This window comes from Microtus ochrogaster, chromosome 8, assembly GCF_000317375.1.
Source record: "Microtus ochrogaster isolate Prairie Vole_2 chromosome 8, MicOch1.0, whole genome shotgun sequence".
NCBI classification, from domain to species: domain Eukaryota; kingdom Metazoa; phylum Chordata; class Mammalia; order Rodentia; family Cricetidae; genus Microtus; species Microtus ochrogaster.
Window position 1 is genome coordinate 717,860 of NC_022015.1, and position 12,240 is coordinate 730,099.

At 45.2% G+C, this 12,240-nt stretch overlaps 1 protein-coding gene across 3 annotated transcripts in view; it reads right to left on the bottom strand.

Moving 5' to 3' along the window:
• Positions 1 to 3,215, bottom strand: part of Stk33 (serine/threonine kinase 33) — a 174,632-nt gene extending 171,417 nt beyond the window's left edge. For 2 of the 3 annotated variants that reach the window (XM_026781111.1, XM_026781109.1), the window contains exon 1: positions 3,023 to 3,215. The gene's annotated coding sequence lies outside the window, so the exon portion shown is untranslated. The remainder of the gene's footprint in view (positions 1 to 3,022) is intronic. The other variant, XM_026781110.1, reaches the window with a different exon arrangement.
• Positions 3,216 to 12,240: the final 9,025 nt, after the last annotated feature.

The window sequence follows — 12,240 nt, forward strand, 5'->3', positions numbered from 1 at the left end:
TAAATTATGAAGACAGTCATCACTACATTTGGTACTTGACATGTAAATAATAGTAATAATAATAGCTAATAATGCGTCATTTGGAGAGCCCTTACAGAGCTAGGAAAATGGCATGCGTGGACCCTTATATATTACTGACTAAGCACCATTCACTGTTTCAAGTAGTTCACATGCAGTAATTCATTTATTTTTCAAAGCAATATGACGTTGAACCTGTAGGCTAGAAAAATCTGAGGCACTGAGAAGGTGTCTGAATTAAGGTTACACTAAGACAAACTCTGACATCCTAGACTGAAATTCAAAATGTTTTGGTAGGTTCATTTGCTGCTAAACTCTGCCATGAACTAATGCCAAACTAGGCATCAGCTTTATTCCAGTTAGGATTCAGTTTACTAAAGAGAAGCTAATGCAGTTGATGGCATTCAGGGTTGTCTTAGAGTTCCCTCGATGTGCAGAGACACCATGGCCACTCTTATAAAGGAAAGCATTTAACTGAAGCTTTGTTTACACTTTCAGAGGTTCGGTCCACTGTGATGGTGCAGAGCAGGGCTGGGAGCGTGGTGGCACGTGGGCAGACATGGTGTCAGAGAAGCAGCTGAGAGTTCTACATCCAGATCCCAGGCAGCAGGGAGAGAAAGAGAGACTGGCCTGGCTTGGGTTTTCGAAACCTCAAAGCGCACTCACCAGTGACTTCCTCCAACAAGGCCACACCGCCTAATCCCTCACAAGTGGTACCTCTCTTCATGACCAAGCATTTAAATATATAAACCCATGGGCCGTTCTTATTCAAGCCGCTGCAAGGGTACAGTCTATACGCATTCTGGATCTCAGAAGAAGTGGGACAACATACACTGTATCACCCTTCCATAAAATTTGTAGCAGTCCACAGATCTCAGGTGAGGAACTGTGACAGAACCAGAACTAACCTGTAAACTATCTGTTCTTGTAGTGTGTGCTTCTATACGGTCAGACGCTACTGAAGGCCAAGGGAAAAGCGTTAAAATTCAGGCATTCTGATACTTATTAGTGACACACTATGTGCCATACCCAGAAATGTTACTAGAGGTGCCAATATTGAGGTTTGGCCCAGACAAAGTAATCAAAAACAGTTTTCCTAAGGAAACGTTTGGCCTCAGAGATCAAGGGTAGGAGATAAAGAGAAGGAAATGACAGGGAAAGGACCAAGTATAAAGGTCCTAAAGTGAGACAAAAAATCACGATGAAAACGTAGATCTAATCTACATGGGAAGTAGAAAAAGACAAGATCTCCTGAGTAAATTGGGAGCATGGGGACCTTGGGAGAGGATTGAAGGGGAGGGGAGAGGTGAGGAGGGGAGTAGAGAAAAATGTAGAGCTCAACAAAAATCAATAAAATTACAAAAAAATTAGGATGAGGAGGGGGCTGGAGAGATGGCTCGATGGTTAAGAACACTGGCTGTTCTTCCAGAGGTCATGAGTTCAATTCCAAGCAACCACATGGTGGCTCACAACCATCTGTAATGAGATCTGGTGCCCTCTTCTGGCGTGTGGGCATACATGGAGGCAGAATGTTGTATGCATAATAAATAAATCTTTAAAAAAAAATCAGGATGAAAACTCCTGTCTCTGTAGACCCAAGCACAATGGTTCTACCTGGGAGACAACATCAGGAAGAGTTAGAAGCTAGCCACCATGCCTGGCCTAGATCATTCTTCTAGAGGTACTCAGAGGGCAATCTGTGGAGTCAGTTCTGTCCTTCCCCTGTGTGGGTCCTATCGGACTTGGTGGCAAGCACCTTTACCATTTAGCCACCTCTCTGACCCAGCATGGTCAATTTATAAATTTTCAATATTGTTTCCACTGCCGAGCAGACAAGCAAGAACACTGTAAAACAAGCAATGACTTTAGACCAATTAGGAGGTAACTGCAAGAAACAAGATGACATAGCCTGTTCTCGGGCCATAGACGAAGAAACGGAAGTGCTTAGGCCTGATCTTTGGTATGAAGACAAAATGAACACAAATTGATGATGATATGGACATAGGAGAAAGGGGATGGATGGTACTGATGAGGGTGAGATTCCTGTCCTGAGAACGAAACAGAGGTGTGATTCATTCTGACAAGAACACTGGTGGCTTACACGGGCGAGAATTTTAAATGTACAGACTCTACATATTGCTCACAATTTAAAGACGATTTGGAGAAGAGAGAGCTTAAGTTCAAAAACCTGTTGAGTTTGCTTTCGACTCAAAGACCCTTCCTCCTGTGTACGGCTGGCAAGATCCTAGTCTGATGCTGAAGGTAGGTGGTCAGACCAGAAAACAAGGGTCCTCCTCAGCTGCGGTGAGGAACGAGTACCCCAAATGTGCAATTATCCCCTTGCAACTAACTTAGCCATTTGTCCTGCACCGGGCAATTCCACATGCGGGTTCACTTCAGCCCACCACTGTGGGAGAAATCTAAGGTGCATTTAGGAAACTGAGACAGCAGGCTGAAATTCCCTAGCCTCAGAATCAGCAGGAGACAGCTCTTAATATCACCCTACCTTCTGAGCATCCGCTATGTGCAGGAAGTGTGCCCCAAGAACCCGTTACAACATGAGGTCCTGCTGGGTGTCAGGCTCTTAGGAAATTCAAAAGAAATCAACCCCTTACAACTCCACAGCTTTTTAGGACATTTCCCACACACACACACTTACCCTTAGTGAGATCACATTAAACTTTCAAAAATGTTTCCTGTAGTGAAAGTGGGATGGAGGTGAGGAGGTGTGGATGGACCCAAGCAGCCAGTTGCCACCCAAACACCAGACCGGGGGAAATGAGGTGCCAACTGCTTAGGCCCCTGGGGACTCCTGAAGGGTCCGTGGTCATCGCCAGGTCCCTCAGCGCTGGCTGCCTGGCAGGCAGACCCGCAGCTGGAGGCCCTGAGGCCGGTTTGCCCGCGGTTGCCATAGCAACGGCGCTCCGCAGCCTAACCCTCCCGCCCACCCTTTCCCTCAGGGCAGTGTGGCCGCGCCCTGTGAGGCGACCCGGGGGCTACTCACCGCCGGCAAGCGGGCTGCCTCTGACAGAGGAGCACACTCCACGCGGGTGGTAGCCCTGCCCCAAACTCCACACCTAAAGAAGCTGAAGCTTAACTTTTCTCAGGCCGCTGAGCCGACCCGGGAGATGGACGGGGTCCTCACAGGGACAAAGTGCAAAGCCCCCGCTTTCCGCGTGCGTGGAGCTTGGGAGGGGTGCGCGAGCCGTGCAACGGCGCCCACGTGCCCCCGAGCCGGGTCCCCACCGGCTGCACCCCGGGAACCGAGCAGGGAAGCCTGCCATGAGCACGTTAAGTAAAACACGTTTTAACAGCACTGTCGTCATCGTGACGGGATGTCCAGACATAGTCAAAGTGCAGGCAGCCCGAGCTAGTGCTGCAGGCTCGCGCTCCCAGTGAACCTTAAAACGACCTGAACCGGGTTCCATAGTCACTGCTGAGAGGCGGGGGTGGGGGGGGGGGGGGGGTATGTTCAAAGAAAGCCTGAAGCCGCCCGTGATGAGTCAAATAACGCATCTCTAGATTTGTCCCAATCTCTGTGGGACCGTCTCAATGCACGTCGCAAGCCGTGGAGGCTTGAAAAGCTGGCTTCAGCTGTATGTTAATTTCTATTGACACCGACTAGGAATGGCTTCAGTGGGCGGGGTCCTGCTCTCCGGCAGCTGCCGGGAAGAAATTCAACTCTACTTGGACTAGCATAATTATTCAAGGCAGATGTCTTCTAAAATTAAGGTGATTGATAGCCAGTAACAGTACATCAGAGCAATTAATTTTATTGCTTACAGGTGTACATTTGGCAACTACTTAGTTCACCCTTCTCCCTCCATAGAGGAAAAAAACCCGCTCAAATGATCGTGAGTTACTTGGTAACTTCGTTTTGAAAACCATTTTTCAAGCGCAGATACTCCCCCATCATATACTATATTATAGAACTTTGGAATCTTAGCCAAGAAATGTTCTGGAAAATTACAGAACTATTATCTAACGTGCCTGGAAGAGGCATGAGGAGTTTGCTCTGTGTGTTCGCCTTGCCCCTATGTCCATCCAAGCGTAAGAACGCACGAGTGTTCTACCACAATATCCAGAAAAGGGGATAAGCTCTACCATCTGCATCACTGAGCTGTGATGTGTATGGCTGTACCTTAAATAAACCACTAGAAGGCCCTTTCCGCTCCAGGGCCTGGGTAAGGGAAAAAATGCTGGTAGGAAGATCTATCCGAAAAGCACACTGATGAATCCTCCAGACTGTGTCGGGGACTCCCAACCGTGAAAAGCGGCAGAGGCATCGAAGGGAGTTGCTTTTGTTTTGCTTTATTTTGTGTTTAAATGTAGATTCACAAACTATACGCTCAGAGATTCTGGCTAAATAGATCCCAGTTTTTATGTGGTTTTCATTTTTGTTTTCCTAACACTGATTGGGAACCTGTGGGCTAGTTTTCCTACGGAGTTAGGTCAGTCCATCAAAAAGCACTGTTTGTCGTCTGGGGAGACAGGTCACTGGTGAGACACTTGCTGTCCAAGCGTCAGTACTTGAGTTTGAGTCCCAGAACCCAAGTAAAAAAAAAATTTAATTAAAATAAATTTAAAAGAAAACTGGGCATGGAGGAAAGTGCCTATAATCCCAGCTCTAAGGAGGTAGAGACAGAAGACTCCCTGGTGCTTTTTGAACATCTGTCATAGACTGAAAAGTTTCTGCCAAGGGAGCAGTGAGGAACCCTAGGCCAAAAACCAAGGTAGACGGTTCCTAGGAACAACACCTGAGGCTGACTTCCAGCCTTCCGGCCTAAACACACACAAGTGTCTGTGTGGGGGGGTGTGCGCCAAAGTACGAAGAGGAGGTCAGATTCCTCTGCAGCTACGAGTCACCCCACGTGGGGGCCAGGAACTGAACTCGGTTCTCTGGGAGAGCATCTCTCCAACCCCTATTCTTTGTCTCCTTGTTGCTGATAGCCACACCCAGGAAATAAATGGCTTTAATCAGATGCAGCCGCAGGTGTCTGTAACCCCAGTTCCGGATGCAGAACAGGTGGATCTCTAAACTCACTGGCAGTCAGCCTAGAGAAAATGACAAGCTCACGGCCAGAGAGACCTGATTGAGTCAATCTCTGGTCTCCACAAATACATGCACAGATGGACACACCTTTCCATATTCACACACACATACCACACGGATACACAACAGTGAGGAAGAGAGAAAGAGCAGGAAGGAGGAAAGAGACTTTGGGGTCATGGGATAAGTTGCAAGCTACATTTTAAAATCAGTATAAGCTGGGCATGGTGATGCACATCTTTAATCCCAGCACTTAGGAGGCAGAGGCAGGTGGATCTCTGTGAACTCAAGGCCAGCCTGGACTACACAGTGAGTTCCAGGACAGCCAGGGCTGTCACACAGAGAAACCCTGTCTTGAAAAAACAAACAAAGAAACCACTCTGGGTAGAGAACCCTTGCCACACTAATACAACTAGTCTATGCCCGGCAAAGACACTCTGAGTTCTGTTAGGAAGAAAAGGCATACGTTATCCCTATGAAGAGAGAAAACCATGAGAGTCATCTCATTTCCTTTTTACCAAGGCTTCCAGGAAGACAGGGCTCAAATTTGAGCTCAGTTTTCATAACTTGAATAAGCTTAGCAGCCCCCATGCCTACACCCCAACTCTCTTTTATTCTCCTCCATGTTTCTCTCATTCCAAATTTGATTTTTGTATTGTCTATTGCTCTGATTTTTGTTTTAAATTACTTCAAACAATTTTCACTTGCCGTTTTGTCTGCCTCTAACGTTCTGCTCCCATAGTTCCCCACGGCAGTCTAGTTGCTACCTCCTCTGAAAGCCCTGCCAGGTCTCCTCTCTAAAGGATTTCCACCCCACCCCACCCCCCAGTCTATCACCTTACCCTATTTCCTTGTCTTCCAGAACAAACACCATCTACAGTGGTAAAACCTAACAGAAACCAAAGCCAAATCTCATTAGAAAAAGTTAAATTTTGGATTGCATAATTTTTAAACAAATTCCCATTCAAAAAAATCTTAATACAACATAATCTAAACAACTCCAAATTTGTCTTAGAAAATAGAAAAACTAAACCGGGCGTTGGTGGCGCACGCCTTTAATCCCAGCACTCAGGAGGCAGAGGCAGGCGGATCTCTGTGAGTTCGAGGCCAGCCTGGTCTACAAAGGGAGTTCCAGGACAGGCTCCAAAGCTACAGAGAAACCCTGTCTCGAAAAACCAAAAAGAAAAAGAAAATAGAAAAACTAAGTGATTTGTGTGTGTGTGTGTGTGTGTGTGTGTGTGTGTGTGTGTGTGTGTGTGTGATATAGTCTTTTGACTTTTTCTGTTTGTTCAATTCTGGGGGTATTTAGTGCTTTGCTAGAATATTTTGAATAACAGATAAAAGTTAGTGTATAATCAGGTGGGCCTGGTGGCCCAGGTTTCTAATTTCTGCACTTGGGAAGATGAGGCAGGAGCATCAGGAGTTCAAGGCCAGCATCAATTACATAGTGAGTTTTCTTTTTGTCCTTACTAGAAGTAGCAAGAAATTAAGGACATAACCTCTCTGGTTTTTGCTTGTTTCAGTGCCTTGGAGAGTCTACCCTAGATATAAAAACAAAAACAAAACAACCAAAACCCACTATTGATTTAGTAATGGGGAGGAGGGAAAGGGGTATTTTTATAGGGTATGGTAAAATGTAAATGGATAGGTTAATATGCGGATCGATGATTGATAGACAAATATTCATTTCCAATGTGCAAATGTCACTAACATTTATAGAGCGAAACCAGTGAAGCTACATGGGAAAGTGACACACTCTCACGTCTGTAAAAGATCCAGAGACACTGGACCTTCTTAGGAAACCCTTAATGTTATGCCAGACAAAAGCATTTTTCAGAGTATTCAAGTAGCTAGAGGCAGCCACATTAAATATTGTGGCTAGTTCCCGGAGCTGAGGTCCTTGTTTCTCAGGGAGGTGAAACATTGCAACACCATGACCATTAACACAACAAACTCCAGACCCTGCCAAGGACCTCACTCTATTCCAGGACTCACCTCAACACCACAGTGTGCTCTCCTCCTGTTGCCGTAGTTATTAACGTCACCACTGGCAGCAAATGCTGCTTGCTGTTTACTTAAACACTCCAGGGTAATGTCAGGTACCATGGAGTATCAAACAGCTGCCATTTATGGGAGAGAAGTGAGAATTGAAGCGTGTCGACATAAAAAAGCATAGAAGCAACTGGCACAGCTTGTTCCAAGCCTTTGTTGACCTGTTGATAAAAGTACCAGCGTCTGGGTGGTGTCTTAGTTAGGATTTCCATTGCTACAGTGAAACACCGTGACCAAAAAGCAAGTTGGGGACAAAGGGCTTACTCAGTTTACACTTCCACATTGCTATTCATATTAACGGGAGTCAGCACAGAAACTCAAATAGGGCAGGATCCCAGGGGCAGGAGCTGATGCAGAGGCCATGGAGGGGTGCTGCTTATTGGCTTGCTTCCCCTACCTTGCTCAGCCTGCTTTATATATACATATATGTGTGTGTGTGTGTGTGTGTGTGTGTGTGTGTGTGTGTGTGTATAATTGATATTTATTGAGCTCTACATTTTTATCTGCTCCCCTCCCTGCCTCTTACCTCCCCCTTTCAACCCTCCCCCAAGGTCCCCATGCTCCCTATTTTCTCATGAGATCTTGTCTTTTTCTACTTTCTTCTTCCCATGTAGATTAGATCTATGTAAGTCTCTCTTAGTGTCCACATTGTTGTCTAAGTTCGTTTGTAGGCTGGCTTTCTTTGCTTTATGTTTAAAAACCAGCTATGGGTGAGTACATGTGATAATTGTCTTTCTGGGTCTGGGTTACCTCACTCAAAATAGTGTTTTCTAGCTCCATCCATTTTCCTGCAAAATTCAAGATGTCATTATTTTTTTCTGCTGTGTAGTACTCCATTGTATATATGTACCACATTTTCCTCATCCATTCTTCAATCGAGGGGCATTTAGGTTGTTTCCAGGTTCTGGCTATGACAAACAAATCAGCCTGCTTTCTTACAGGATCAGAACCACCAGACCAGGGTTGGCCCCACTCACAATGAACTGACCCCTCCCACACCGATCTCTAACTGAGAAAACCCCTTGCAGCTGCCAGGTAGTGGTGGTGCACTGTTTTAATACCTTCACTCAGGAGGAAGAGGCAGGTGAATCCCTGTGAGTTCGAGGCCAGCCTGGTCTACAAGAGCTAGTTCCAGGACAGGCACCAAAGCAACAAAGTGAAACCCTGTCTGAGGGTGGGGAGAGGGAATGGGGAGGGAATGCCTTACAGCTGGATCTCATGGAGGCATTTCCTCAGCTGAGGCTCCTTCCTCTCCGATGACTCCAGCTTGTGTCAAGTTGACACAAATCCAGGTAGTATAGAGACAGATAGATTTCTGTTTTCTTAAGTCAAGAACCGGTTGATTTGTGTTATTGTTTTAAAAGTGTGTATGAGTGTAGAAGGAACTGCGAGCAGGCTTTTCGTCCCGTCCGGCTCCTGCACGGCTAGCTTTACACCCAAAGTAACAACACACAAATTGTATTCATTTAAACACTGCCTGGCCCATTAGTTTCTAGCCTCTTATTGGCTAACTCGCACATCTTGATTAACCCATTTCTAATATAATCTGTGTAGCACCACGAGGTGGTGGCTTACCGAAAAAGTTCAGCATGTCTGACCTGGTGGCTGGCTCCATGGCGTCTGCCTCACTGCCTTCTTCCTCCCAGCATTCTGTTCTGTCTTCCCCTCCTACCTATGTTCTGACCTATCAGGCCAAGCAGTTTTCTTTATTAATTAACCAATGAAAGCAACAGATAGATATAAGACCCTCCTACATCATATGAGAGCGTAAGTGTGTGTGTATCTGTGTGTGTGTGTTAGTTTTTACTCTTGTTTTATTTATTTGGGATGGGATCTCCTATAGTCCAGACTGACCTCACACTATAAGGCTGTCCTTGAACTTCTGGCCCTCCAGGTGTCCTTGAGATTGTAAACCAAACCCAGCTGATTTATGCATTAATTTTTATTATTATTTATTCATTTATTTACTAATAAATTTTATCTTTTCTTTAAATATTTTAACACACTGTTAAGTACTTTTCTACCTCCAGCACTGTACAAAAACAAAACAACAATATATACTTGAGCCTTTATATCACAAATCACTAAAATTTTCTGTTGTAACAAATTGAGGTGTTTAACTTATTGTTTGTTTTATTAAGATTTTTAAATAGACTTGTATTTGGAAAATGTGTAATTCAAAATGTAATGTTTTTCCTAATGGAACATTTTTTATTCCTAGTAGGCTTTAGTAGTCTCTGTTTGTAGTAAGGATACAAGTAGGCCTGCTTTTTATCCCACCCGCCTCCCGCATGGTTAGCTTTACACCCTAAATAACAACACACAAATTGTATTCTTTTAAACACTGCCTGGCCCGTTAGTTCTAGCCTCTTCTTGGCTAATTCTCATATCTTGATTAACCCATTTCTAATAATCTGTGTAGCACCATGCGATGGTGGCTTACCAGGAAAGATTCAGCATGTCTGACCTGGCGGCTGGCTCCATCGCATCTGCCTGAGGCAGATGCCTCATTGCCTTCTTCCCAGCATTCTATTCTGTTTACTCCGCCTACCTAATTTTCTGTCCTATCAAAGGGCCAAGACAGTTTCTTTATTAACCAATGAAAGTAACACATAGACAGATGACCCTCCTCCATCATCTGTTAGTCTTTCCACTTATAGTATACAAACAGAATGGTACCTTTTCCTCACAGCTCAAAGTGAAATAAATATCCGTCCATAAACTCTGTCTCTCTGACCAGCTTTGAATGTCTGGCCTAGTCTTCTTTATCAGATTAAAGCAATGAGATTCAGGTTAGTGCTCACTGAGTCCTGGGATGGGGGGCAGTATGCAGGTCAGATGGTGATGCTCCCTGAGGAGGGCCACAAGACAACGTGCTGCTATCTAAATCTTTAGTCTCTTTCTGCTGAAATTGGTGTCTGATCCTAAAGTCCATATGAAAATGAAATGAGACCAGAATGGGCACAGAAAAGGAGGAGGAGAAAGAAAAGAAAGAAGAGAAGAAAGTAGAGGCAGCAAACTGGAGGATTCACACTTCTCAAATCCACAACTAACTATAGAACTATAGTAGTCAGGGCAGACACACAGATCAGTCAGAGAGAACCTGGGGTGAATCCATGCATTTGTTGTCGGTTGGTCACGGTGCAAAGACAATGGAGGAAAGAATCATTTTTCCATCAGTTGACCCAATAAAACATCCTTTAGGGCCATTTTCCTCCTCCATCACAGGGCCAGTCTGGAATCAGATATTGCATTTAGCTGATGTATTAATTTGCTTTCTATTGCTGTGATAAACACTAACTAAAACCAGTTTGAGAAGGAAAGGGTTTATTTGGTTCATGATAGCCTGTCATGGTCCCATCCCTGAGGAGAGTCAGGGCCGGTGCCAAACAGAGGCTACAGAGGAATGCTGGCTACCACCTCGCTCTCCACTGCTTGACTTCCTCTTTTACAACCCAGGACTACATGCCCAGGGGTGGTACCACATCCCCCATAGGCTAGACCCCTCCCACATCAATCATTAATCAAGAAAATACCCCGGCAGTTCCTCAACTCAGGGTCCATTTTCTCTGGGTGACTCTAGTTTGTGTCAAGTTGACAAAACTCTATCCTCCACTGGCTGAAACATTTTTCCAACGGGGACAATTTGAATAAAAGAAAGAACTCTGTAGCTAAGAGTATGTTCTGCTCTTCCAGAGAACCAGAGTTCCATTCCCAGCCAGTTACTGCAGAGAGATCCAAGGCCTCCAGCCCCCCTAGGATGTGTACACACACACACACACAACTAAAAATAATAAAAATAAAACGTTTTTTGAAAAGAATCCAAGCCCTGTCTCCTGCCCTCATTTAATACAGTCTTGTTTCCCTGTTGGTGGTCTGTGGTAAGATTCAGATCATTTGTTCTCAGCCGCAAGACTGTGTAGGGAACACCACATCTTCCTCAGGGTACCACATCTGGATGCTGTGTGTCCACCTGGTCCTCATCAGTAAAGATCACACAGTCAAGGTGGTACCTGATTCATCCACGCTGTAATTTTTCGTCCCTCGATACCAATAAACAGTTGTAAAGAGCCAATTTAAGGCTATGCAGATGCCCTGCTTCTTGTTAGTTTCTCCCTAGAATTACCTACCCTATGAAGCATTGCTTGCCTTCCCAAGGAGCGAAGAAAGCGCCATGGGCGCCACCTACGGGGCTGCCATCACACTGCAACGGGGCTATGAACTTTGTCGCACATCCTTGTTGTCCAAGCTCAGGAACAATTTCAGTCTCAGACATTTTGGAAGGAGAGACGACAAGACTCCTGTGTCACGAGGCTGAGTTCTAGCCCAGCACTATCATTAACTCATGATGGCGACTTGAACAGGTTTTTCTCAAGACCTTCGAGTGCCCAGTGCAACCAGAAGTTGGATGACAGGGGTTATACGTTTACACATTAATTTATTCAAATATTTGCTGAGCAACTATAGGCACTCTTCTAGAATCGAGGCAAGGTTTCTGCTCTCAAGGGATCTTACACCCATGAAGGGTGACCCAAGAAGAGAATGGCTAAAGGAAACGGGTGAGTATGGACTGTACTGAGTATAACGGCAACCGGAAAAGGAGACGGCTTGGTCTCCCTGAGAATGTGGGAAAGCTCCCTGAGGAGGCTGGAGCTGAGGCAGGAGGATGGTGTGGGAAGCCGTGGGGGAGGGCTCTGGGCATCGGAAAAGAAGTCGGCGGTCAGTGATAGTGAGGCATTTGGCACCTTTCCTGTCTACGTCTATCATTCTTGTGTAGGGTGGGAATGGGGAGCTTATCTACATGTTATCCATGAGACAGAGAAGGAGGGAGTAACAGACAGACGGACGGAATGAGAGAGGAAGAGAGGAAGGGAAAGAGAAACTGATAGATTGAGATTTTCTCTGATATAACAAGGAGAGATTCTAGGAGGGGTAACAAAGGAGCTGGTTTTTGAAAGATGAGTTAAGATTTTTTAACACCTTTAATAAATAAATAAATTTAAAAAAAGATTTTTAACACAACTTTTTATTGATTCTTGGGAATATCACATTATGCACCCAAATTCTGCTCGTCTTCCAGTCACCCCATATCTGCCCCTCATCCTTGCATCATCCACCCC